Source organism: Thermobia domestica, chromosome 18, assembly GCF_964235325.1.
Source record: "Thermobia domestica chromosome 18, izTheDome1.hap1.1, whole genome shotgun sequence".
Lineage (NCBI taxonomy): Eukaryota > Metazoa > Arthropoda > Insecta > Zygentoma > Lepismatidae > Thermobia > Thermobia domestica.
In genome coordinates, this window is record NC_137471.1 from 71,781,970 (window position 1) to 71,807,927 (window position 25,958).

At 35.3% G+C, this 25,958-nt stretch overlaps 1 protein-coding gene across 1 annotated transcript in view; it reads left to right on the top strand.

The window, feature by feature from the left end:
* Window positions 1-25,958, top strand: part of LOC145675126 (adenylate cyclase type 2-like) — a 1,402,841-nt gene that overhangs the window by 430,200 nt on the left and 946,683 nt on the right. The window contains exon 3 of the mRNA XM_081745496.1: window positions 15,799-15,816. The gene's annotated coding sequence lies outside the window, so the exon portion shown is untranslated. The remainder of the gene's footprint in view (window positions 1-15,798; window positions 15,817-25,958) is intronic.

Below are 25,958 nucleotides of genomic sequence, written 5' to 3' on the forward strand. Positions count from 1 at the left end.
AACTTTCTAAACTAAGGTCGGTGATAACAGTAATGTCTATTATTGAAAAACTTCGCGTAGAAACAAGCTACGCTTACTTACGGTGGCTTGCAAGGTAGACTTACAAACTATGCTGTGCATAAGTATATAAAGTGTTATACAACGAGGCAATGACGTATTAGGATTTTGTTTCAGGGGGACTATACTCTACACGGGGAAGCAGGGGATGCAATTGCCCACCTGAGTTTGAAAATTAAATACTTTTTAATTTATGCATAAATTGAAGTTTTAATGGCAAGAATTTTATGTGATATGATAAACAAAAATTTAGCAGTGAATCTAATTTTAGAAGAAAAAGGAAGCATTCTCTTGGCCTACCTAATTTGTCGGTCTACCCCCCCCCCCCCTCTTGATTTTCTTTGATTCAAACATTTACCATTCTTTATAACTAAACGATGCAACTATTCCTTTGCTATAATAACTAAAGTCCCGTTATGTTGATATCCGTGCAAGTTGATTTGGAACACAATTTCTCTTGTCAGTTCCTCTTGGTGTTACTGATTAGTTTTAGTGTTACTGATGACAGCCGACTTGAATCACAACTGACAACAGTCGAAAGTATGTTAGGAGAAAGGAAAGAAAATAATAACTAAGAAAAATAAATAGAAGAGTAGAATGGATGAAAGAAAGATAAAAGAACGCAGTTTTTACATGGAATGAAATTTGGCAAATACAGTATTATTTCTGAACAAAGGGCATAAGAAAATGGGAAGACAATGACATTCTTAGAAATGGTTACAAGGATTATTATTGCACATGGAATGCGAAAATCTAACACATTTATTTCGGGGGAGGATTGAGCCCGATAGCCCCCTAAATACGCCACTGAGAACGGATATATTCGTCTGTTCACAGGCATCAGAACAGACAGGAATACGAGATAAATAGAGAGAAGAGATTTTTCGGAATTGATTCAGCGTTCCAAGAGTTGATTCCATAACCACACTTATCGTTCTACTAAAATGAGAAGTGTTCAAACTTAACCATTTCCAGTTTTAAAGTTGATATCCATAGAACAAAAGCGACAGGCGATTTATAGGACTCGATTCCTCGTCTAGAAAAATATGCACTCTTCACCCGAAACTTTCTAGTAAAACCGGAAGTGGTAGAAAATTACTACTACTTTCGGTCCTACTATTGATCTCCATTGAGCAAAAATGGTAAGAGATAATAAAAGAAATGGCGGATTCAGAATCTCAACAGCGTACTTTATGTCGACTATTTGTCTAGAGAAAATTGATTAAAACTGTAAGGTGTATTGCCTACGTCTGAAGCACGTATAATCTCGAAAATGTGTCCTGGCAGAGTAGTTGAAGCACTGCTTTACATCGAGCTCTGCTGAACGACTTTGGAAACACTATTACGATACATTTTACGCACACACACTGAACATTACTGAAAACACACAGTGTTTAACTTAGATCGTATGTACTGTTCTGTGCTTCTGATAGATTTGAGTGATTTATGGAACTTGTAAATATTTTAATTCAAGTACCGTTTGCTGTAAATTCTAGACATTAATTATTTTACTCTTTTGCAACTCCTTTAACCAGTACCATTCAATTTTTTTTAGAAGATATTGGAATACAAGTAATTAAGAAATATATTAAAATACTAATGACATTTTAAAAACAACAAAACGTTTGATTGAATGAAATATATTGAATTTTATGGATCAGGGGCGAAAAAATTTTTAAACGACCCCTAAATCGAGTTTCGTATTTTTACGGAATCAGCAGATCATACTGAATGAAGTGATAGTTTGGGTTTGGCTACACTATATATTATTGTCCAGATATAACGCTTACAAGAAAATTCTTTATTGAATGAAATATATTGGATTTTTTTTTAGATCAGGGGCTACAAAATTTTTGAACGGCCCCTAAATCGAGTTTTCATATTTTTTACGCAATCAACACATCATACTGAATTAAGTGATAGTTTTGGTTTGGCTACACTATATGCAGTTCTCCAGATATAAGGCCTATAAGAAAATTTTTGCCTGAAATCTTTTGATCCAATAAATATTAAAATAATATACTAATTTAAATATCTTCATTGCTATTAACAATATGCTGCAATGCATGAATTTTGTATTTGGATGTTACATTTCTTTTTTCACGAGCCGCAGTGTCTCAGTAGCAGAGCGCGCAACTTTTGTGTGTGTGCTGTCCCTGGTTAGAATCCACCTCTTGCATTTTTTGATCTGTAATTGCATAACGTCAGTATTCATTTTAAAACAGTAGTCCTCTCTCCGAAAAGAAACTTTCGTGTATATGTCTGTTCAGGTGCCCACCAGGGCTATTCAAAGAGTGACAGTAATGGTAAAGTATCTTTAACTATATTGCAAATCGTAATACAAACCGTATAGTTATTGGTAGAAATGCAAAAAAGCCGCCTTTTTTGAATTGATGGTTTTTTGCACATAAAAAGCCGGATTTTTTTGGGGAAAAAACGAGAATTTTGGAAATTTTGGCTTTTTTCATTTTCATGATTTTTCTATTTGAATGGCTTTGTTATAGTATACTCGAAAGTTAAATAAGATTTCATGACCTAAATACCATGTTTCGCTCTGGAATTAACCATCATGATGGATGGAGCATATGTTTTATGAATTAAAGTAAACATACAGTACGTAGTATTTGAGGGCAGTTGTAGAGGATATTTAACTTTATTTTAACTTCTGAGTTATCGACATTTTTTTCTTCTCTACGTCATTTCTTTTTAGTCATTCGTGTTTCATTTCCTAATGATTAGTAGCCCTACTCTAGCTTCTAGCACATAAGTTAAACTTATGTTTTTCAATATATCCGTCAGAGCGTACATTTGTCAGTATATCTCTCAGAGCGTACTTCCACATTTTTGTTATACTGTAGCTGTGCAATGATTTAGCAATAATCTCCCGGATACAACCTTGAATTCAGTTTTATAGAAATAATCAGTAGCGGATTCAGAAAAGTATTTTGGGAGGTGTTTCTCTGCTTAATGTTTGATTTTTCTAAAATTTACCAATTTTTATTTGGGAGGAGCTTGAAGTTTATGAGTATAGTCATAACTAATATTTCGTTTTGTTTGTATTCACAAATAATCTTCCGGATACAATCTTGAAGACCATTTTATACTGATAATCAGTGGCGGATTTAGAAAAGTATTTTGGGAGGGTTTTCCATATTAATGTTTAGTTTTTCTAAAAATGCCTAATTTTTATTTGAGGAGAGCTTGAAGTTTATGAGTAAAGACATAACAAATATTTCGATTGTTTTAGAAATTCTGTAATTTTGGGGTACAGACTTTAATCTGTAAGACATCCCCACCCTAACTCCCTTCGCAAATCCGTCACTGCTGGTAATTAGTAAACCTTATAACAACGATTTAAAAACGATAAAGGAAGTCGGCCAGGATTCACAGTACACGCACTATCTCTACAGATGGAATTAAGGAAAACATTTGTAAAAATGCTCGAATTCGGGGTTGAATCCCGGACTTCCCGATAGAAGTGCAAAACTAACCACTCACTCATGGTTGTTGTGCTTAACTTAAATATATTCTCTCTCTCTCTATGACTTATGGAATCCGAAGGTTCAATGCTGAATTCACAAAACCTCTCCACTGACTTCTATCCTTAGCCAACTGGATCCAGTTTTTACTTTGTATTCCTATTTCTGCGAGATCCATCTTAATATTGTCCTTCCATATACCCCTAGGTTTTCCTAATGGACGTTTTCCGGTTGGATTTCCAGTTAAAACTTTGAAAGCGTTGCTACCTTCTTCCATTCTGGCTGCATGACCTGCCCATCTGAGCCTCCTAGACTTGATGACCATAACGATGTTTAGTAAACCGTATAAATTATGCAGTTCTTCATTATGAAGTTTCCCCCATTCCCGTTCCTCTTGTGTCCGAATATTCGTCTCAGGATTTTATTTTCAAATACTTTCAGTGTCTGCGTTCTTCCCTCATCGAAAGCGACCATGTTTCACAACAATACAGAACAACAGGCATGATTATCGTTTTATATATTTTAAGCTTTAAACTCCTCCACAGAATTCGCGACGACAAAATATTTTGAACTGAATAATAACACGAATTTCCTGATTTCAGTCGATGTTTAACTTCTTTGTGGATATGATTTTGGTCTGGTAATATTGATCCTAGATATTTGAAAGTATCCACTTTATCAAAAGTATTATTTAATATTTTAACGCATCCACAATTTGCCATATTACGATCCCGGTGAACTTCCATGTATTTATTTTTCTCTGCATTTACTTCTAAACCAATGTCACTGAAACTCTATTGTTCTCCTATCATCCCCTATTAAATTTACATCATCGGCATACGCTATAACCTGCTGAATACCATTCAGTTCTAGGGCCTGGTTGCTATCTTTAATTTTCCTTATAGCGTACTCCGGAACAATGCTGAATAATAATGACGATAACGCATCTCCTTGTTTTAGACCATTCTCGACGTTGAAGCTCATGGACAAGAATTTTTCTACTCGGACTTTACTTTGGGATTCATTTAAACACATTTTAATTAATCTAACTAGCTTTTTCGGTATTCCGAATTCTGTAAGAATTGTACAATACTTCCCTCCTATCCGAGTCGTAAACCTTTTTAAAATCAATAAACGGTTGATGTACTGGGTAATATATTCCCATTTCTTTTCGAGTATTTATTGAATAGTAAATATCTGGTCGATAGATGATTGATTTCCCTAAATCCACACTGATAATATCCAATAATTTCATCTGCGTATGGAATCAATCTTGTTAATATATTGTCAAGAGAAATGCCTCGCTAATTATTAAAATAAGTTTTGTCACCTTTCTTGTGAATTGAAACAGTGATTCATTATTTCCACTCTTCTTAAATGTATTCCATAGTTTTTTTCTTTCAACAAAAAGGTTGAATTCCTGTCGTTAAAAATTCAGAAACCTTCAGAACTGGGAAAACCGCGATGGTGGTTATAATCATAGGAACCCATACGATCAGATGAACGGTCTATTACGCATATGATCCATGAATAGAAAATTCGGTACTTACCCAATTCTAAACAAGCTTAAGGAACAGTCAGTGCATTATAGAATTCGGAGTTTTACCGATTTTGCAGATCGGAAGCACCTGATAGGTGGTAACAGATTATTACGTATGTGTTCAATGAATGAAAAATTTGTTCGAAATATCCATACAATGTATATGTAAGTTAAAACTTAGAAGTTTCAAGAATGTGTAGAACCACCCGAAACCAAGCTCTTGATGTGCAGCCATTAAGATTATCATATAAATGTATTTGCCTCATGTTTTATTTTATTTTGTTTCAAAAAGAGGGTGTGTGATACATAGTGATGTGAGGTGAAAAATTTTCCTCTATATTTTTCCGGAGAATTTTCCGTTCTAAAAATATCAGTAATCAAGTAACAATTCCTCAGCAATCACAAAATTGGTTGAATTCGTGTACAGAAATGTAAAAATGTGAAAGATCGTTTAAAGAATCTGAAAATTTTCATCGCTTACACAATTTTCAGTACTATGTAGGAACAAGTTAAACCATTTTTCATGAATCGAAATATTTTCTGTCATATGGAAAAATTCAAGAACGTTTTATGAGTCGGAAAATTTTCATCATTTTGAAGCAAAAAGTAAAACAACTTTTTGTGCATCGGAAAGTTTTATTGCTTTGTAGAAACAAATGAAAGGAATTTTCATAGAACGGAAAATTTTCATCACGATAGAAACAAGTGGAAAAAACTTTTCATAAGCCGGAAAATTTGGGATATTATGTAGTTATGTTAGGTGGAAAATTTTCCACTATATTTAACTGCACATTCAGCTACAAAATTGAATTTCTGTAGAGGAAAGTTAGTCAACAACAAATTATAATTTTCCAATTAGCTTTCGGGAACGGAAAATTTTCTAATATTTCAAGTTGGGAAGTAAATTTTACACAATGTTTCTCTCTCTCTCTTATCTGCGAGCTCCCTCATTCCTAAGCAGTTAGCATACGCACCTTTGGCATGGAAGACCTGGCTTCGATTCCCAGCGGGGCTCATGTAGTTCGGATTTCACGTTAATCATATGGTCCCATCTTATATAGTCTCGCTGCTGAAAGGGACGTTAAACTCAAAATCAACTCAATTCAACTCCTCTCTCGCTCTCTCTCTCTCTCTCTCTCTGTGTGTGTGTGTAGGCAAAGTGCAGAGAACATGAGTTCGTAGAGTACAAATATCCAATTCTATTATTTAAAATTTCAATTTATTAAAAGTCATGAATGTTTTCCGATTCACAAAAACATACTCCACTTATTCCTACATCGTTGTTTAGCCGTTAAATTTATAGTAATAAATATTATCTTTAAACGTTTCATGAAGTGAAAATCTAACAATTCTTCATTTCAAGAATGTTTCAAAAACTTCAATGCGTTCTTCCCACAGAATCCACCTTTGATCTTACAATATTAGATTTAGTCAGTTTAATACGCATAAGACGGTTTTATCATAGCTTTACTACTTTTATAGATTTACATTCTGCAACATTTATAAATAAGTTGATATAATAGAGAGAGAGAAAAAAACACTATGTAAATTTTTACTTCCCAACTTGAAATATTAGAAAATTTTCTGGTTCCCAAAATCTAATTGGAATATTATAATTTGTTGCTGTCTAATTTTCCACTAATACATAATATCCAAAACCGACCGGATTATGTAAAGCGTTTTCACTTGTTTCTACATCGTGATGAAAATTTTCCAATTCATGAAAATTCCTTATATTTGTTTCTACAGAGCAATAAAACTTTCCGATTCACAAAAAGTTGTTTTACTTTTTGCTTCAAAATGATGAAACTTTTCCGACTCATAAAAAGTTCTTCAATTTTTCCATACAAGACACAAAATATTTCGATTTATGAAACATTGTTTCACTTGTTCCTACATAGTACTGAAAATTGTGTGAGCCATGAAAATTTTCAGATTCTTTAAACGATCTTTCACTTTTTTAACATTTTTATATATATGATTTCAATCAATTTTATGAATACTGAGGAACTGTTATTTGATCACTGATATTTGTTATAAGAACGGAAACTTCTCCGGAAAAATATAGAAGAGAATTTTCCACCTCACATCACGGCTAAACAACGATATAGGAGTACGTGGAGTATGTCTTTATGAATCGGAAAATTTTCCGTTTCAAAATTTTCCGGGAAATTTTCATCACTGTACAGGACAGACAATTCTTCGATTCATGAAAAATTGTTTCACTTATTCCTACATAGTACTGAAAATTGTCTGACCCATGAAAATTTTCAGGTTCTTTAAACAATCTTACAATTTTTAACGTTTCTATACATTAATTTAATCAATTTATGAATACTGAGAAATTGTTACTTGATCACTGATACAGTATTTGTTAATAACGGAAATTTCGGTTAATAACGGAATATATATGATTTCAATCAATTTTATGAATACTGAGGAACTGTTAGTTGATCACTGATATTTATTATAAGAACGGAAACTTCTCCGGAAAAATATAGAAGAGAATTTTCCACCTCACACCACGGCTATACAACGATGTAGGATTAAGTGGAGTATGTTTTTATGAATCGGAAAATTTTCCAGAAAATTTTCCGTTTCAAAATTTTCCGGAAAATTTTCATCACTGCTGATACAATGTATTTGTCTCATGTTTTATTCTGTTCAACCAGCGATTTAAAGATGTTCAAAGCATGTTCAAGCACCGATTTATTTATTTTATTTATTTATTTATTTTTGCAATTATTCAAACTGGAAATGGTGGAATTCTATCGTTTTTGGTTTCAATATTGATTCCCATAGTGACGAAATCGGTAATATAGAATGACAGGCAGTTTTGTAAATATATATATACAAACAAATTGAGTACTGCAAGAATTTTTTCATCTTCGACTTTTCCCTTTATTGCAACCAGAAGATATACTGCAGATGTACTGCTTTGAGTTTCAGCATTGAATTCGCGTAGTTTGGAAGTCTACCGTTATTTTATACTATTAAATGAAACTTTTTTACCTTCATGATCGTACAAATATGTTCATACGTTTCAAAGTTATTCATAAACTACAGCACCTCCCTCCATCTTTTTCCACAAAATATTACACACCCTTTTCACCTTATGACCTCCACTGAATCCTCCATTCTGAACTTGTAAAAAATAATGAAATAATTGTATTTTGTATAGCAAATAGCCCTCATACGCCAAGCTTTCTACACCAAGTGACAATTAAAAAAAAACAACTCGATAAAAATTAAATTTCACCTTTTTCGAAGTGGATTTTCAAAAAAGAAATCCAGAACATTAAAGGTTATCCAAAAACAAATGGCAGCAAGCCAGTACTCATCAGATGAATAAGATTGGTTTATTACAATGTAGCCTATACAATGCAAAAATTGAAGTTCAAATTGAAAAGTTTGGGGCAAGATAGTATTATACCACACTTCGGCCAAAAATGAACTAAAAGTTGCTTGTGGGACTTAATCTGTAGTAATTTTAACTGTCAGTAAGAAGTTTCAAGATATTTGAAGAGATAGCAGAAGTGCCATAAACCTTTGTTGCCCTCATAAGTATAAGAACCTATGCCACGTATCGGAGCAACATGGTGGAAGTTAATGTTATTACAAGTAGTGTGAGAAAGCGTTCGAGAAATAATGCATTATATAGATAAAGAAAGTGATATTGCATATTTATTTCGCAGTAGTGAAGAAGGATATGTTTCTCATACTAGTGAAGAAGAATTGTTGGAAGAAAATGAACTTGAATCTACTGGAACATATCTTAAACTATTCTGTCAGGCCTTGTTTCCATTTTGTACTAAAACACAATAACACACTGAGCAAGGCTATGTGATAATATGTAAAAAGCAGTAACACGTAACAGTTTCGACACAATAACTGTCTCTTCATCAGACTTTCACTCCTTCTGGCTGTTTGGGAGTTGGTCACCTCTTATATATTCTCCGGAGATCAACTTTTAATTAGGCTCCGCCCCTTCATTAAAAAGTAACACTTGTCTGGTTTTCACTTTCACTTTTTAGCTGCACACGTGTCCAATTAAAAGTTTACTTTTTTCGCTAAATACATCCTGTCCTCTAATTATCCTTATTTCCTTGTTAGTTTTTCCTCTTTCTTTCTTCTTCCTTATCATTCCTTCTTCAAGCAGAATCTTCTCCCACTCCTTATTTATCGAGAATCCCGCACTCCAATTCATCACCCTATCTCCTGCCTTCATAATCTCCCTGGTTTCTTTCCATTTTCTCACCAAAGTTCTCTTCCCTACTTCTATGACCTCCGCTCCTTCCCACCCTATTCTGTGGTTTGTTTCTTTTTGATGCTTATATATCGCATTATTATCCATTTTTAATCTTACATTATCCTTGTGCTGTTTTATCCTTTCTTCCATCTTCTTCTTTGTTTCTCCTATGTAAATTTTGTTAGTAAGTTTTAAGTTGTAAGTTCTTTTTTGAAAAATTAACGTGCTTAAATATATTATTATCATAAATATAACGTGCTTAGCACTGTGTTCTTCCAGTTCAACGTATTCACCTTCTCGAAGTGGTACTACTGTATGTTAAAAGTTAACTATGTTACTGAAATGACAAAATATATATCTCATTGGACTATTCCTTCAAGATTAAGAAGGATATTTGCGACACTGAACAATGACAAGTTAATTAGGACAGATGTTACAAGCAGTGATGCCAACTCGTGGGAAAAAATCCCATTTTGTGGGATTTTTAACATTGATTTTTCGAATAGGAATAAAGGGCATTTTCGTCAAAATTGATAGCATATATGGGATTTTTTCATATATTTATTTTATCGACTTCGACAAAATTCTCTGTGTTGACTAATGACGTATGAATAAACGTGTAATCTGTAGTAATTGTCAAATTTTGTTGTTGGAAAGTGCATGCTAGTGCAGGAACTCGTTAGTCTGAATAAATAAGCACCAAGAAACTTAAATTGTGCTCTAGAATTAAGAAACAAAATTATGAACCGAGAAAAGTAAATTACCAAACGACAAACGGCTAATTTCTAAAGCGCCCCACTTGAAATAACTGAACAGTCAAGTTTGTGTAGTTCCACTACATAAAATTGTGATGAAAATACTAAAATACTGATAACAAAACGTTATTTGTTTTTATTAACAATTTCAATAATTTCTTTTAATGAAGGAAAATACTTATTAGAAGTTCAGAAGATCGACTTTACGAATAATTCTCCAAACTATTGAAGTAAGTAAGTGACATACGTGACATACAGTAATTTTAAGATTCATATTTTATAAAATTTGAAAATTTTGTAATTAGTATAGCGCGTGGGAAATTTAAGAGCAAAATGGGAATTTCTATCTTTAGAGGTGGAATTTTTTAATGTTTCAAGTTGGCATTACTGGTTACAATAAAGTACAATATAATATATTTGCGCTTAGAACTATGTTGCTCCAAGCAGTAAATGTACAAGATTTGTTTCAAGCTGCATTGGTGTTTATATCTCTATTATACGTCAGCGGCGAAGAAAATAGGATTTAGACAATATGAAATCAGATAACGTTTTCGTTAGCGCGGTACATCATTTCGACATGTGCTTTTTTCCATAAAAATTATTTACTTATTGATGTGTTATGTTGGCCAACCTTGTTAGATGTTGGCTTGAAGTTAATATCACTTTCATAACCGAGGCTATACGAATCGTGAACCCGCAACTTAAGGTGAGGTTCGAACTATATTGTAATGTCCCACGTGATGTAGTGTATAAACAATTCCACACGCCAGTGTTTACGATCACCACCACGTGGTTTAGCAAGAGGATTCCACACACTAGAGGGATATACTATCACTTGCAGACGACGGGCTTTTGACTCCTCTCACGGAGCAGATGATGTCAACTAAGCAGCAGCGCCACCGCCACCCAAGGAACCCTATAAATTGTCTGGACATAGACAATTCGGTACCAGTTTTCTGGTGTCCCTCCTATTGTTTGGTTCGGAACATTAGGAGTAACCTAACCTCAGGGCCTCTAGTCTTCTTCGGGACTACGCCTATCCTATCTCCTGGCTTAGCCTGCTTCGGGGATCTATCTGGGAATCCTAACCTCATCCGCTTAGCCTGCTTCGGGGCTCTGTTGGCCACTTAACCTTCCTTCTGCTTGCTTCGGAGCATAGGGTCCCTAACTCCACTCTGCTTAGCCTGCTTCGTTGCTCTTAGAAATCCTGTCTGCGACCATACTACCTATAACTAACCTTGCATACTTAGAGAGATTATTTATACAGTATTTTGTAAAAATACTTTTATAGTGGAATTTTTATACTAAAAGCCGGTAGTGGGAGTCGATTCCAGACACTCTTTTTATTAACGCTCTACCTATAACCTATATGGGACAAAGTTTTACAATATGAACTCCTACGGAAATTGAACCTGAAGGCACATGTTCAAAGAAGGATCAGTGCCCTTATTCGAGTTAGAGCAGTTAGGCCATGGCAGTGACGTAATGGATTGGTGCCAAATCTCACCAGAATAATGGTGGTTAATTTACGACGCGCGCTCGGAAAGTTACTTCCAATTGGTCACTGGGCGTAAAAGTAGTGGGGGCAGCGCTACGATCTTTGCACGGAAGTATTCGGTAGTAGATCAGTCTGCATCCAACCGTGGTAGAGGGAAGCTTGTCTGATCACTAGTTCCAATTTTGTAGCGTCTCAAAATATGTGCTGCAATAGAAAATCTCGCCCCAAGCAGCTACTTATAGGAAATTTGTGTCGTGCATGGACCAAGTGTGATGAGTGAAAAAGTTGTTCGTGAATGGGTTCGTTCATTTAAAAGTGGACGAACAAACATTCACGACGAAGAGAGGAGTGGCAGGCCATCAATAGTCACTGATGAACTCGTTCAGAAAATTGATGGAAAAATTCGTTAAAATCGACGTTTCACAATCTCGAAGCTTTCCGCCGAATTTCCAGAAGTTGTGATATTATCATTTTTTCATGCATACGTATGAAGAAGTGGCTTGGATCTCGGCACTTTGGTGATGATTAGGATCTGAAAGAGGCAGTCACAGGATGGCTCAAGGCACAGGCGGGAGATTTTTTATGTTGATGGAATTTCTAAGCTAGTGCTGAGATGCGATAAGTGTTTGAATGTTTATGGAAAGTATGTTGAGAAATAGAGCAAATAAATAGTTTTCCCGGGTTCGATTCCCGGTGGGAGCTCATGTGGTTCAGATTCCACGTTAATCAGTAGGTTCACGTCTCATATAGCCTCACTGCTGAACGCGACGTTAAACTCAAAATCAACTCAACTCTTTCTATTTACTTTGGTGTTTCTTTTTTAACCAATCGGAGGTTACTTTCCAAAGGGCTCTTGTATGTTTACGACATGTAACCAAGAGTTCTTCACTCATTTCTGTGAAAGTCTTCTCCAATAATCTCTTCCTGTCTCATAGAGAGTCAAAGTTTAAAGACTACGCGAGTAAATAGTTTGTCACACTAGAACTTTTGCGTTAGGTTTCAATATCCGAGTTGTTTCAGTCATAATCACTTCCTCTTTCATTGTTTCCTAAAACTGGGACAAATCAATATACTCATGTGTAAAACTTTATGTATGTTTCATTATCCATTACAACATATCAAGATGGCTTTTACTGCAATTAAGATATCATAAAACTTAAAGCGTGGTTTATCTTCTCAAATTATACGCTTGGGAGTTTTCTTTCTTTTCTCCTTCTTGATATAATGAGATGGGGCGAGCAGGATTGTGAGTATACTGACTTCATTTGTTGTAGAGTTATTTTGAAGTACTTACCTTCCTTGGCTGTATCGTTAATTCAGAGATGTCTCTTTCGTCGTCAGCGATAAATAACTTTCTCATCAAATTTTGGTGAGGTAATTCCTCTTGGTAGCTGTCTTTTCTTTGTACATCATTAATATCTTAATGTCCTTTCCTGACACTTGAGTGTGACAATTCATTGATTTTGCAACATTTTACATTGCAGTTCCTTTCTCAGTGCACAATTTATGCAGAATTGTTTAAAAAAAATCGAGCAATGCTTTTTGCTATTTATGCAGAATTGATTAAAAAATCGAGCAATGCTTTTCGCTATTTATGCAGAATTGATTAAAAATCGAGCAATGCTTTTTGCTATTTATGCAGAATTGATTAAAAAATCGAGCAATGTTTTTTGCTATTTATGCAGAATTGATTAAAAAATCGAGCAATGCCTTTTGCTTGTTTCATAGATTTGGAGTCCGTAGTGTGTGTCACTGGAACAAGACGAGATAAGATCTGAAATGAAATGAGATATTTCAGTTTAACGTTCGACGATTATGGCCGTTAGGCTAAGGGAAATGGATAATTAAGACAAGTGAATGATTATGGAAAAATTGGTGGAATGAGAATGTGGGATGAAACCAGAGTACCCCGAGAAAACCCACGGACAGGATGTTGTCCAGCACAAAATTACTTAGGCAGAAATCGAACCAGGGACTTCACACACCAGAGGCAAGCGCTCTACTGCTGAGGTCTGAAATGCAAGCTCAACAAAAAGTAAGATGTACTGGAAGCGAAGATTGACGCATTTTTAAGTTACAACAAGTTAGTCATAATTGAGAACAAGTGAGAAACCTCCCCAGCTTACAAGAAGAAAGAAAATAAAACATGGATTCTATTCATTCCCTGAGGTTTCGTCTTTAAAGGTCATGATGGCTTAATTAAATTGGTCCGTAGTTCCATTTTAGGCTATGTAAATTTGTAGTGAAAAATATCATGCCCGTGTGTTATATAAAAAAATTTCAGTACCCCTCTAATATAGTTAGTCGAAAAACTTTTTCACAACTCATTAATCTTTCGTCTCCTTTAGTGCATAGGACATTAAACAGAGTAAAATTCATGTTACTAGTATTGCATATGTTTCAAACAGCAATAGATGCCATCTGTGACATAACAATGTATCCATAACAGTACATGAATTAATAAAAGTACTGTTCCAGCAGCATAAAGATAACAGTTATTATTGGCAACAAACGAGATATGAAGTGCATTTTTAATTTCGAGACAAAACGAGAAATTTCTCGACTCTTGGCAACACTAGTTCACCCAAGTCTTAGGTCTCAATCGCTGTGCTACATGATTCATAGAAAAAAACTAGAAATCGATAAAGTGATTGTACGAACACAATGAAGAGCCTTTATCAACGTTTAAATATACGTAAGTCATTACAGAATATACTTCAATAATAAATATCATATAAATTTATCATATTATGCAAGTATCATACCCTTCATGGACATCCCGTGACACGGCCGGATTCTGGAAACTTCTAGATGAAATTAAGATGAAGATCAGGGCATAATTTTTAAACAGAAATTTACAAAAGAGACAAAAGAAAATTGGAGACGAGACAATGAAAGCTTAACAAGAATCCAGACGAGACAGTGAAAGCTTAACAAGAATCCAGACGAGGCAGTGAAAGCTTAACAAAAATCCAGACGAGACAGTGAAAGCTTAACAATTATCCAGACGAGACAGTGAAAGCTTAAGAATCCAGACGAGAGAATGAAAGCTTAACAAGAATCCAGATGAGACAATGAAAGCTTAATAAAAATCCAGACGAGACAGTGAAAGCTTAACAAGAATCCAAACGAGACAATGAAAGCTTAATAAAAATCCAGACGAGACAGTGAAAGCTTAACAATTATCCAGACGAGACAGTGAAAGCTTAAGAATCCAGACGAGAGAATGAAAGCTTAACAAGAATCCAGATGAGACAATGAAAGCTTAACAAGAATTCAGACGAGACAATGAAATCGTAACAATAATCCAGACGAGACGAGAAATGATTCTTGAAGAATTGAGGCGAGACGAGAATTTAACGAAACTTTACGAGACGAGAAAAGAAAATATTATTTTTCATCTCATCTCATCTCGTGGGCTACACTAACACTTACCCATCTCGTTTTGTTCAGGTCAATCAAATATGTAAATTGATGCATGTCCCTTCTTTCGATATTTTTCTCCTGCTATTTGTTACTAAGATCATAAAAATTTTATTATGTCTATTGCTTCCGGGTAAAATGTCTAATGCTATTTTACTAAGAACTCGGGGTAAACTAATGATAGCCCTCAAAATCGTGAAAAATGAGCGAAACAACCTATGCTGCTTGACGCCGATGGATTTGTTATCCCTCCAAGAATTACCGAGTTTGGTCAACAGATAATAGAGATATGGCCAATTCCTTACAGGTTTCTTAATAGTGTCACTATACGTACCCAAACATTCAGAGCCTTGTATCTCAAAATCATGCCAGTGTGGGATATCCTTATTTTCCCTCGAGGTCTTCATATATACACGTGTAAGTACGAATTTTGTCGTGGCTAAGTGGTTAGCATTGCAGTCGTTGGTTTTGGGGAGTCAGCACAAATTAAATAAAATATTTCCATAAAGTTACTTGTGTTAATTATATTTTTTCGCTATGCCATTATTTCGCTATGTCGATACATATATATTAATCATAAAATATGATACCTCAAAGTGTCTTCGTTTTCGAAACTTAGTAAAATCAAACTGTTAAAATGCTTGTTCACTGAAGAGAAACTACAACAGGGAAAATATTTTCCCATATAAAGCAATGGGCAGAAAAACAATGTTGTCAGAAGTATTAAAACCCTTATGTATATTAACATGCAGTAACATATTGTTTATATTTAACTGACTGTTTCTCTTTCTTTTCAGGACGGAGTCACCAGGAAAGTGAGTACCTTTTGAATTTTTGAACTAAACGATTTGTTCTCTGGGCTTTGATTAGAAGAAAGCTGAAAGGAACCTAAGGTAACTTTACGTACCTATTCCTGACTTGGGAATGCAGATCAAGGTTAAGTGTTTAAGGCTTCATCCTCTGTACCTAAGACGTGTGATGAGTGTGAATGAATATGGAAGATATTCTGTGCACCTCTAATACATAAACTTTAAATATCTTCATGATACAATGCTGGAGTGCGCTCAAAATTTTATATTTAGGGAGGTTCAAAGTCGAAAGATGGAAGTAGATGTGGTCGGAGTAGATCCTCCGTAAGTGCACGCCTGATGCAGACAAAACACAAAGTATATCATTTATAAAGAGCTTCGATCTTCTCCGAGTGGGGTTCGGATGCGGTCGGTGCACCAAAGATGTAATGTTGAGTTAAAAGAATAAGGAACAGTTCTTCCATGAGAAATCAAAACAACCCTCTTCTGTCACATATATTAAAAGAAACGGTGCAACAATTAGGAAACAGAGCAGAAGACTAAAATCCTTGTCTCAGGTAACATCATGCGTCCTTATGTTAACTTCATTGCTACCATCACCTCATCGCATTCCTATGTATTAATGGCAATAAATAAATAAATCCTGATACCCACTCCTAATACCTTTATACTACACTACACCGAGCGAAGTAGCTCAAGTGGTAGAGCGTTGGCTTCGCATTCGGGAGGTCGTGGGTTCGAATCCCGCTGTCGACCATCCCTGACTGAGGTTTTCCAGGGTTTCCCTTAGTCCTATCAGGCAAATGCCGGGATGGTACCTACTAAACAGGCCCTGGCCAAATCCTTTCCATTGTTATTGTTGTTGTTGGATATCCAGTGTAAAATGGCCTCTGAGCTGTATCTGGTGATTGTTAAATAAATAAATAAATTGATGTCACTGGTCCAAGAGAAGGTGTTACCTTCTGTGGCTCGCCCATCTATTGATGGGAATGAAATTGCATTTAAAAAAATAGGAAAGATACATTACTATACATTGCTAGTTTTCTTCTGTGTCGAGTAGTTTTCTACATTGACTATTTTAGCTTTATAAAATATGGAACCTGAGTAATATTTACGATGTTTGTTGTAGTTTAGCATCGCTTTTCAGCAACAACGCTAAGTGGACCTGCTGTCTAAGGTAGAATCCAGACTTAATATGTTCAAATTTCAAAGTTCCTTCACCAAACGCAGAACCATGTCCACCAAAGGAACGCGCGCTAGTCACTGGATATTCGTGGTTATTAATTACATGTCGATGGAACCACGCCGATGACAGACTAGGACGGAACCTATCTTGCCTTGGCGTAGTCCTCACCATGGTCATATAACAGGTTCATATTATTTCGTATTTATAAATATTTATATATTTTTGTTCTTTACTTGTTTTTCTTGAAGAATCTAGGACATTATATATATATATATATATATATATATATATATATATATATATATATATATATATATATATATATATATATATACATATATATCAGTTATCCCTGAGGTGATTCCTGACACTGATATAAGTAAAAAGGTCATATAAACGTATCATATTGAACATATTGGCAGAGTTAGCGAGAGCAAGCGTAGGAACAGCACTTTAGAAACGGTAGATACCAATGTGAGGTAGCCAAAGCCACAAACGTATGTTCATCAGACACATCACAGGAGATGTTCAAAGTGTTAGCCATTTACAGCAAATGCATGCATGTCAACGCCGGATTATGGATTGGCGAACCATTCAAATATACCTGGGACATGGCGAATAGTTGCACGGAAGTTATGGATACGCTGTTCCAAATCGTTGACAGGAGTAGCATACACCATATTTTAATGCGTTTCCACAAATACAAATACAATTGATACAGATCCGGAGACCGGGCAGACCAATGTATTGGACCGCTACGCCATATCCATCGTCTTGGGAAATTGCTGTTCAATCACTGGCAGACATTCAGCTGAAACGCGCGGGAGCTTTACGATGAATCGCTAGGGAAACGTTTTGCAGTAATTCGGGTAAAGTATTGTGCTCCATTCAGTCTTGTATGAGCCAATCAGTTGATCACGGGTCCGGTACCACACCATATATTGACTCAAATTTGTATTGACAATGAGTGACAACTGTATCGTGGGGACGTGCATCTACTTGCGTGTGTGTATTATGCATGTTAACGATACCATCCAATCCAAATGTGCCTCGTCAGTGAACAGTACTGATGCTTAAAAGAGAGTGATGGTAGTGGTCTATTGAATGAACCACTTGCATAATGCTTCATAGTGGTTGAAAATTCGCTTCTGTCAGTCCTTATACCCATTGCAAGTGGTATGGGTACAAGGCATTTTCATGTGACACACATGCATTTCACGGCTAAGCTCCCTTGTACCTTGTTCATTGTCCACACCTTCTAACAGATTTTCGTCCATAATAGGTGTTCGAACACGACAAGTCGACCAGTATCCACATGGGCAGGTAGTACGGTCCCTGTTTCACACACGCCCGATAAATTACTGTTTGGTGTCTGTTAGGAAAACTCTTCTGATAGAGTCGAGTTGCTCCATGCCTATTGCCATCTGCACGACCGTACATGGATAGCATGTCGGTCTGTTCACGGTTTGAATAACGCACCATGTCCTACTCGAGCACTGTCATTTCTCCTATTCAACATTCGTAGCACAATGACCGTGTTCATGTACTGTGGCGTCTTGAGCACAAGTGCCACTTGTGTGTGTGAACCGAGCAACTACGTATTGAACACCAGTGTCAGCTTTAGATTTCATAAACTGCCGTCTCCAAGCTTATTGGTTTTCAATATCTATTGCCTTGAAATTACTGTTCCCACGCTTTCGGCCTTCGCTAAGTCTGTCAATATCCTCAATATACTATATGTTCATAGGACATTGTTTTCTTATTTCGGTGTCAGAAATCATCCTTTTATATCTATCTATATATCTATATCCATATCTATATCTATATCTATATATATATCTATATCTATCTATCTATCTATCTATCTACCTATATATATATATATATATATATATATATATATATATATATATATATATATATATATATATATATATATATATATATATATATATATATATATATATATAGAGAGAGAGAGAGAGAGAGAGAGAGAGAGAGAAAGAAAGAAAGAAAGACATTGTACGAGTTCAATCGACCGAACTGACCAAACTTGGTATGAAAGTAGACCTTGGCCTGCTATGTAAACCTGTAAAATTTTATATTGTGCAAACTTTCGGTTCGCAAATTATGGATGGTAAATTTTTGAGACATATTTCGGACAACAGGAAAGAGAGATAGATATAGGGAGAAAAGGAAGATACACCGAACTTATCCAATCTGAATCAAACTTGGTATGCTGATGGGTCTTTACGTGCTATATAAGAATGTAAAATATTATAGTGAACAGTCTTCTGGTTCCTAAATTATGCAGAACCAAAAGTCTAAATCAATTCACTGTGTATTTTTAAAAAGAGTAATACATACTGTTTAATAAATAGCAATTAAACGTGTGCTTGGACATTAAGAAAGCCAAAACCATGTTTTTTTTTTTTTTTTTTTTTTTAACAATTACGTATTATTTAGTTCTTTGAGTTTTTGTTGTGAGATCTAGTATTATGAGGTTATGAAGAATGAGACCTAGTATTATAAGGTTATGAAGAATGAAACCTAGTATTATGGGGTTATGAAGAATGAAACCTAGTATTATGAGGTTATGAAGAATGAGACCTAGTATTATGAGGTTATGAAGAATGAGACCTAGTATTATGAGGTTATGAAGAATGAGTCCTAGTATTAAATGTGGGTTCCGAACCAATACCAGAACTTAAATCTGGTGCAGCTGGTGGATGTATACACCATCATGCGAGATAAACTCTCACAGTTTCGGCCGTTCTCCACAATACACTATCTCGTTTCCAAGAGTGATGGAATATAAAGGACCACTGCGATTTATAGATTTGTGAATTAAGAATGGCATCATGTTATCTTATCCGTCCTGGAAATATAATATTTCAACAGGGAAGAGCTTGTCGTTTTTACTTTTTTCGTTTCTTTTATTTTTTATCTTACTCGAGAAGTTTTGTCGTTGTTTCCTGTCCTCTGACTCAGAAAATTTTATTCCGTGTCCAGAACGCTGAAAGTTGAAAAAAAATAGAGAGAGAGAGAGAGAGGACAAGACGCATTAGCGATCTACGTCCGGGGCATTTCTGCTAATTAGATTTCTGGAAGAGATCTACTCCTCCAGGGAATCTTTGTCCCCCTTCTTTTTCTTCCTTTTCTTCTTTGGTCTTTCTCGTCGTCCGTTGGGAGATAAAGCTGCTGAGAAGAATATATGTGCAGGAGGACAGTTTCAAAATAAAGAATGGTTTTCTGCCATTTTCAAATCAAACTCAAGAATATCTGTATATACATATCAGGAAAAAACACAGCTAAACTTTTCGGTCTTAAATTAAGGTTGCTAAATTGAAGGTTAATTAAAACTTAGCATATTATAATTTAAATGTAAATAAATTAACCAATGTCAAAAGATCAAGCTTAAATTTTCAAATCTCCTTAAAAGCTATGTTCTATCCTTTCCCCCACTTTTTTTTTAATTGCAAGTAGTAGATGCGTTACTGGTAGTAGTTCTGCGTTACCCTTAAGAAGAGGCATCCAATAGATGCAGTGTGGATTTAAGAATGTATTGTTTTCATACAAAGCACCGAAATTCTACAATATTATAGCACTTAATGGACAAATTGCTCAAAGATGAGACATTATATCAATTGATAGTTCTCACTGGGCTGGACAAAATAAATGTAAACCCACATGTGTAGTATATGAAAAAGAAATGAGGAAAACAAATTTCTTTCTAAATATTAAAAAAGAATGCTCTACGAGTACTATACCGCTTATTAAGGCGAAACTGTTTTCTGAAATACACGTACCCTTCGTATTACACTCTTCGTTATGACACAAGCAAGAGGACAATACAATACAATATCATAGTTAATGATATTGAGCCTATATTATCTCCAACTTTTGAATTTGAATTTACTAAAATATTCTCCAAAGATAAGACCTGCATTAAGCGATAGATCACATCAAGCTGAACAAAAATAGTGAAAGTTACTAAATTCTGATGCGTACTTTTTGACAAGATTGAAGAAAACAAAAAGAAGCATCAGACTCGGTGCACCTTTGCCGAAGTTTTGAGTGATCATACACTATATACTGTATATTGTAATGTCTGTGAGATAGAGTCAATAACGGTCCGGACATTTCCCTTCACCAATTTTATTACAAATTTAAATAAAAATATCTTTGAATTTACAAAGAGCAATTTAATTAAGTCTGTCCTTGCAAGCGACCAAGATGAAGGGGAAAGGTGTTTTGCACGGTGCCCCTTTTACTCAAAGCAGCCTCCAAAGCACCTGCAGTTTTTTTTTTTTTTTTTTAATATAAGGTGAGTCTTGGGGGGAAACCTCCTCAGACCAAAGCAGCTTCACGAGGTTTGGTTGTAGTTAGGACTCCCTAGTCCAATGCGATCTCGGGTTTAGGTAAAGGTAAACTCCTTAGTCCAAGACGATCTCAGAAGCGGGTGTTTATTATTTGATCAGCGGTCAATCTGATAGCTGGTTCCCTCTCAGGCTACGCTTTTATAGATGGTCTCCTGGTGGTTCGTTCCTCCTCGGGCTCCATCGTCTTGGTTTCTTGTCTTCCTATATATTGAATTGATAAGCACCTCCTTTTTATGAAATTGGTTAAAATGAAGTCCAAGTATTCTTGATGCTCTAAGGAATTCTGATCCGAGCGGCTGTAAAGTGAGTAAAGTTGGATTACCTTGTTACTTAAAGAAAACATATTGAGCACTCGCAGTACTTGTAGTTGAAACTTAGTGAGTTTTTCTTTTTTATCCTATAGACCTATGTTTCAATACTTTAAGCCTTATATATTTAACACAAAATACATAGTACGAACGAAATAACGTACATACTAAATGTAATAAATAATAGGTCTATATTGCAACAACAACAAAAATTATAAGAATTGACAAACGGTTTTCCGGTGTGGATCCAGATACTAAGCATACATTTCATCTCAGTCTTATGTTCTCCTACTGAAACCGATGTGATGATTCCGATTTCAGGACTAATAGTTGTAACGGAAAAACGGTAACAGATAGTGAGAAAAGTTCTTTTTTTTTTCATATGACTTAGTAACACAAGAATCGGTTCTATCTCCATCATTATAACTCGTTTGCTGCAAACGGAAATGATAGAAATCTACTATTACTTCCGCGTCTTCTATTATTGATTCCCATAGAACGAAAATAGCCTAATGGGAAGCGACAAACTCCTTTAATGTATAGATTCAGAATCTGTAGAAATATCTGTGAGATGTAGCGAGAAATTGTTTCTTTATATTGTAAGGATTCCCACCTTAGAGCGTGAGCACATGTTATTCAAGCAACACGTGCTATTGTTTATAAGCATCAGAGTAGCAGACAATACACAAAACCAGGAAAACATGAAGAACAGCACGACGGGGACCGAAGAGGAACGAGCCACCCAGAAATGGCCTATAAAAGTGGACCAAAAGAAGACGGAGGAATCAGTTGACCACTGACCACTTAACCTACACCTGCTCCGGAGGTCACCCTATACGGTGTGCTACCTTGCCTAAACTCTCTGAACTCTGCCTTGCGCAAAGGGGATTCCTAACCACAAATCGAATCTCACAAGGCTGCCCAGAGAAAAAGCAGGTTCTCCAAAAGGACCTTATCCTGAAGTCGCTGCAAGGCGCCCTGGATTCTGGTATGAGCTAAAGGGGTTCCTGTATAAAACATTTCCTTTCTTCACCTCTGTGGTCATAAGGAAGATTAAATATATTAACTTTGTAGACACAAAGACTATTTTGTAATATTTTGTAAAATAAATTAGATGAAGAGCTAGAATCTCGGACTGTCATTGTCTCTACCCACACAAATATTACAATATTAATTCAGCGTCTGATAAACATGTCCCATCTTTCATATTATTACTCTATTGTAGCTGGAATGTGTAGATCCACTACTTTCGGTTTCGATATTCAATTTCCATAGGTCGAAAGTTTATAGCAATTTTACAACACGAAACGAAAATTACCTGTTTAATGTTTTATTTATCTTTTCTGTCGTGAAATTGGCAATGTCGAGACAAAATCTGTGTGCATGTAGATTACTTGTCTTTAAATCTAAATTTGTAACAACTGGATCAAGATACTGTGCTGTACGTATTATATCATACAAACCAAGCTCATAGACAAAGATTACAGGTTTAACTTAAAGAAATCGTGAATACACAGAGTTAAAGAAAAAGAAAAGAAACCTGGAAAACGTTGAGGCGTCTAACAGGGTATTTGTAGCCCAGAAATTAATAACGCTGTTCAGTTTGTCGTTTCTGTTTAAAAAGCTGAAAAATGTCTTTTTACACTTTATATTCTCTCCCCTTTTTGAAAATTTCCGCCCATTTTGTGAGAACCTGCCAAATTGCACAGATGCCAAATCTGGTTCTTTTGTCATAAATTCAGATAATTCTTCTGAAAAATTTTCTCTCTGAATACAGACCATAAAACAGCTATGTTTAACTTGGACTAATTCCAGGGAAAATTCATTTTTTTCTCTCCCTTTTTAAGTGTGCTTCGAATACAAGCCTTGGAGAAGGTGTTAAAAAACTCATATAACCACTGTTAATGGAAACCAAAAAGGCACAAGTGTGTATTTTTACTTAATATCAGAATATTGTCGTCATGTTTCACCAAGAGGCTTGTTCTAATTTTGAGAACTCAGAGTTTTGGATTGCCTGCTCTAACACTCAATTTACTTGCGGAAAGTCAATTTGTTAAAGTAAGGCGTTTGGAAGAAATAATAAACTATAGTGAGTACAGCAAAGTGCATCACTTGGAACTTACATGTATGAATTAATCTATACTGGTAGTTGAATCGGTGATAATTATATACGCTTTCATTTCCAAGTATGTGGGATTTCAATCTCATCAATATTTATTTTAGATATTTAACAAAGATTATTATATTTGAATTTAAACTGATGCCAAACAACAGTACTTATACGCTTTAAATACCCTCCATACTCTATACACAGTCTTATACGTGAAGTATGAGGTTTTGAAAAATGAAACGAAATGAAATATTGCAGTTTAACGTATCATAATTATGCTCTTTAGGTTAAGGGAGACGATGATTAAGCAAAATGAATGGTGATGGAAGAATTTGGTGGAATGAGAATGTTCAAGAAACGGGAGTATACCGAGAAAATTCACTGACACGATGTTTTTCACTACAAACTTACTTGGCAGGAGAATGAACCAGGGACTCCATGCACCAGAGGTAACCGCCCTACCATTCAGCCACAGTGCCGCCCATTATGTGAGGTTTTAACGTCACTGATATTTTTTGAGGTTTTACCAAAAAAAAAAAAAAAAAATAGACGCTATGTTAATCTCGAGAACACTTTTATTCTAAAAAAAAAAAAAAAAAAAAGAGCCTTACCTTTTAACCGAAAGAAAGTAAACCGAAGTTCAACACATATTTCCGTATATGGGATATACGACATAGAGAGGTTCCGTTAAATTCGCCGTTACCGGAAGATGCTAACGGACTCTTTATTAACTAACTCGGCCGAGATAGTCGCTCTGTCTATTACAAAAAAGTTAAAAAAAATTCAAAATCTTTCATTCCATTGTTAGGGTATAAAGAAACGGACAGACGTAGGGGCGTACTAATATTAAAATCGTATAAGACTCACCAGTGTAAGCCTAACAATTACGTAAAAGATATACATTTATAGAGTTAAATTCGTCTAATTGAAAACGAAAATCAAGGTATTCGAAAGAGTTGCGCAAAGAAATAAAAATAAAAAAAAAAAAAACAGATAAATCCCTCATTTCTGTAACAGTACACTTGGTAGAGCCTACGTATGATACTGGTCGGCATGGTTGGAAATCGGGAATTGTAGATATGAAGTTGAAACATGCATTTACCCAACGTAGTTTGAAAAGTGAGTGTTGGCCAATCAACAATATGCCGTCATTTATTCAACAGTTTTAATCTCACATTCTCCACCGCAATTTTAATTATTTCCTAGCTGCTAACAAAAGCTGGGCAAACAACCAGTTACAACGCAAGGTCAACATTGGTAGTTGGCTAGCCCACCATTTCCCACTAGTGGGCCTACTTTCAATGCTGCTAATAGTGAGATAAGGGTTGACGTTGAAAGTGAAGATCATTGTGTTGCCAGGCAACGGATATTTCTAATGATGAATTTTTATGGTTGTTTGAGTGAAGGAAACAATGTTGCACTATCTCCTGTGTTTCTTTACAGACGAAAAGTGATTTTCCTGCAAACGTTTTTCTTTCTAAACTTCCCTCACATACAGGAGAAAGATCAGGCTTGTAGGATGGAAAGATGAAGGGACACACTGTGGAACATGGCGTTGTCATGTACGAGGATAACATCAGTCGTTAGAGAACCACATGTTTGGCCCTAACGTCTTGTAACAACGTAGAAAGTGACTTGATGTGTTGATTAGCATTCATAGTCGAAGTTCACTCCAAGTGTTATGTAAGTATAAGTCTACTCTTATCGAAAATTATTATTTTTTTCCATTCAATTGGCTTATTCTTAGTCTGTATGCATTTCCCACATTGTGTATATACACAGGAAGTCTTTTACATGTACTACAGGTTCCATACCGGTCCAAGTACATTCAAATTTTCAGCAGAAAATTAAAGGTAATATTTACCGGACTTCCTTTCAATTTCAATGGAAAATTCCTGCTATGGGACAACATTTGGATGCCCGAAAAATCTTTAAAAAATTTAAAACTAGAAACACGCAGAGTTCCGCGCAAGCGCGAGAAAATATGTTAATGTGTTTAATTCACTCTAATTACAGTAGTTACTACTTAGCTAGTTTATCTGATTATTTTTAAGAAGTCATCCTCTCCAAACCCCACTCTAAGGGGTGAGGATGAACTTGAACATCATAAAAACTAATAATTCGAAAACTATGAATTCAACACTAATATCTGTCATTTCGAT